Source organism: Geospiza fortis, unplaced genomic scaffold (genome assembly GCF_000277835.1).
Source record: "Geospiza fortis unplaced genomic scaffold, GeoFor_1.0 scaffold392, whole genome shotgun sequence".
Taxonomy (NCBI): domain Eukaryota; kingdom Metazoa; phylum Chordata; class Aves; order Passeriformes; family Thraupidae; genus Geospiza; species Geospiza fortis.
In genome coordinates this window covers 581,472-585,106 of record NW_005054541.1, presented here as the reverse complement: position 1 = coordinate 585,106, position 3,635 = coordinate 581,472, and the positions used below count along the sequence as shown (strand labels likewise).

General features: G+C 56.9%; 1 protein-coding gene across 1 annotated transcript in view; it reads right to left on the bottom strand.

Annotated features, from left to right (window-relative positions):
- The window catches only part of TIRAP (TIR domain containing adaptor protein), a 5,535-nt gene extending 1,928 nt beyond the window's left edge, over window positions 1–3,607 (bottom strand). The window contains exons 1-2 of the mRNA XM_031063897.1: window positions 3,414–3,607; window positions 354–437 (exon numbers count right to left, since the gene is read on the bottom strand). The gene's annotated coding sequence lies outside the window, so the exon portion shown is untranslated. The remainder of the gene's footprint in view (window positions 1–353; window positions 438–3,413) is intronic.
- Window positions 3,608–3,635: the final 28 nt, after the last annotated feature.

Genomic DNA, 3,635 nt, shown 5'->3' with positions numbered 1-3,635 from the left:
ATTCCTGTCTGTTCCCTGTCAGCTCACAGCATCCTGAGCTGTGAGCTGTGCTGCCAGCACGGTTTAGGGAGCCCAGACGCTCCCTGCAGACACCCAGGAACAGCAATGTGGCAAACAGCTGCTGTTTTCCACTGCTGGCATCATCCCTTCCGAAATGAAACACCCCACGTCATGCTGAAGCCTTTCCCCTACTCCAAAAACAGCACAGGACTGCAGGAAATGCCCACAAAACCCCAGCACACCCACGGAAACCACAGTGCCCAAGAGTCGCCACTCAGTGACAACCAACAGCCCAAGTGTGAGGAACAATGAGCATGGACAGTGAGCAGTGGGGGAAGTTGGAGGAATCTTACCTGGAATGCAGGAGTCCGGCACCGGAGCAGGGAAGGGGATGCATCAGCCCCTGGGTTTGGCAAAGAAAGATCTTCTGGGATTACCTGGGTGGGAAAGGACAGGTAGGATATTCACTCTGCAGTCTGACGGGGTCTGCAGTGAATGGTGAGGCTGATCCATCCTTGCAGCTGCCACATCCAGGAGCGGTTCCCAGTGAAGCCACCCTGGGGTGGAAATGAGGGCAGGGGCACCCACCTGCTTCCCCAGGGACAGAGTGGAGCAGCTCCCTGAACACCCAGGTGCCCCCAGCTGCCAGCAGCTCCAGCCTCTGCTGGGGAATGTGAAAGCACAGGCAGGGGAAATGGGCTGGGACTGCAGGGAGGGGAAGCCAAGCCCCGGCAGGGGCCTCCCTCCCACATCCGCCCCATGCCGTCACTGATGGGTGTCAGAGTGCCCAGCCCTCACCAGCACCCTGATCTGTTCTCCTCCCTGCTTTCCTGACTAAATACAGACAGGTCCATCTTTGCCACTCACACTTACTTTATGAGTTAAATTTACCTAACAAGTCATTTTTGTTCACCCCAAAATCCCCCCTGTATTTCTCCTTCCCCAGGTCTCGTTCCCCTGATGCTGCTGGTGGTGGCCAACAACTGACACTGCCTTCATCTCCTCATCATCCTCAACCCCTCCAAACCCCTCCTCCTTGGGAGACAGAACCAGGACTCACCTGGAGCTCATCTCTCACAGGGTATTGAGGAGGAACCACCAGTCCTCCTCAATGTCCTGTGAGAGATGAGCTCCAGGTGAGTCCTGGTTCCATCCCCCAAGAATCTGGGAGGTCTCTGGGGTCCATATATCCATCCAGCTCCCTGACAAGCTGTTCCTGGCACAGGAGATTTCCCCATTTCTTCCCTCCCCAGGGGACAATGCCTGGACCTCTGATGCAGACACCAAACCTTCCACCTGCTGCTGCAGTGTCACTGTGGCCAAGTTGGTGACCCAGCTCAGTGTGAAGGTGATCCAGGAGGTGTCCCACACCCAATGGGACACCAGGAAGAGGGGCCCTGGGGGTCCAGCCCAGCACTGAATGTGTCCCTCCCTCTCCCATGTGAGTCCTCACCCTGGATAACAGCAAAGATCCCCAGAGAAGCTGGCCCTGGCACAGACACAGGAGCATCTCCAGAGTGAACCCAGGGTGGACCAGAGCACAAAGCTGGGTCAGCATCTCCCTCACTGTTAACCCTGAAGCAGAGTGGTGGCCATCACAGCCCACCGTGCACAGTACCACAGCTCCAGCTGTGGGGTCCCCAACCTGCAGGAGCTGGGCCAGGACCCACCGACGTGGGTCCTCTCCTCTACCCCAGCAGGGAGAATTGCAGAATGCCAGAAGAATTTGGGTTGGAAGGGACCTTAAAGATCATCTTGTTCCAAGTCCCTTCCAGCAGTCCAGGTTGCTCCAAGCACTGGCCTTTAAAGGCCTGGCCTTGGCAGATGGCCATGCTCACCTATCTCAGTGTGTTCATGGAGATGCCCTGTGCCCATCACCCCAGTTTCAGGACTACTGCACCTGCCCCCAAAACACACCCCAGTGCCCCCCATCTGCCTGCAAGCTGACTGGGACATCAACCCCTACACCTCCATGCCTGAAGGGAAGTATTCCCCTCAGGGAAAGTCCTATGTCCTCTGACCCCCAAAAATATCCTCCCACCCCATTTAACCTCAACACCCCTGGGCCAGTCAAGACTCCCCTTTATCAATGCCACCATGAGCCAGCTGTGCCCCAGGACTGAATCCACCTCCTGCTCAGCACACTACTGTTTGCTTCCTCGCCCTCAGGGACCTTGGAGTCTCCTGGGAAGCAGAGCTGAAGGTCAGGAGATTCCCCCAAAACCCACCAGCACCTGTCAGGCTTTTGGAGACCCCATGCCCACCCCACCACTGTGTCCCACAGGTCTTTAAAGAGCTCCTGTTGGACACAATGTTCCTCCATGCCACCACCTGGCTGTGGCTTCCAGATGTTTCCATGTCTACTCACCCACCACCTCCAGCAAAACAGACCAGGACAAAGTAGCACAAAACACAAAACCTTGTGAAATGGGGGGGCTCCCTGATGGCTTTGACCCCTTGCCATAAACACTTCTCCATCCCCAAGGATTTCCCAAGCCAGGCCATCTCTGAGCCCTGGGAGGCAGCTTGGGGTACAGGAGCAGGCAGGATCCTCCTGCAGGGCCCCAGCCCACCCTCAAACACGGTGCTGAGAGCCAGAGGAACCTGGGCAGCCTGTGCCCAAAAATGCAATGAATTCCCTGAGAGACACTGGGTTCGACCAGACCTCAGCTACCTTTCTCTCCACCAAGCACGGGACACAGCTGGCCCCTTGGTGACCAAATCCCAAAGGAAAAAGCCCAAGGCCGAGTGGCACTGAGCCCCACAGGGACCCACAGGCTACCACCAGCCACGGGCCCAGCACCACTCATCCCACTGGCACCCATTTCCCATTAGTCCCTGCCCCAGCACTGCTGCCACCACCCCAAAAAACAACTGCTCACCCGAGGACAGGACCCAGAGGAGGGCAAGTCACCTGCCTGTGTGAGTCACCCCACCTGGAAACCCCAGAGAGGGAACCTGAGTGAGGGGGAACCCACAAACCCTAAACCCCACGAGGCAGCACCATCTGCACCAAACTCCACCTCAGCGATAACAGAATCATTATAAAAGGAATAATTAAGCAGGTACAGCTCTATTCACAGCGTGCCTTGACCCAGCAGCAGCACCACGCTGAAATCCCTGCAGCAGGAGTTCCGGAGCCTGTGGTTTACAGGACTGCCTGTGGAATTAACAACCAGCAAAGGCCAGGTGCTGCAAAGCAGGGTCAAATAAGAAAATAAGGGAGAAAACAAGGCTAATTTTGTCCATAAAACCACCATGAACGTTGCATTTACAGTGCCAATACAAAACTGCGCAGCTACCCAGAAAACAGAATAGTTTTTCTCCTGAAAAGCTCTAAGTATACCCAAATTCCGCCACACGTATGCCTGAAGGCATCATAGCGGCCGTCCAGGCCCAGGCACCGCGTGTACCTCATAGGGCTGGAGACGCGGTCGCACATACAGGAACCCAGGCAACGGCAGCTGGCGGAGGAGAAGACGCTGAGGGGTAGGGGGATACCACCAGGCACGGCGCTGCCCCGGCCCGGACGGACTGACAGACGGATAGACGAACCGGCTCGGCGCCGCCTCCGGCCCAGCACTGCGCCGCACATGCGCCCGCGCTTTTTATAGGCTCGCAAAGCGCCGCGAGAG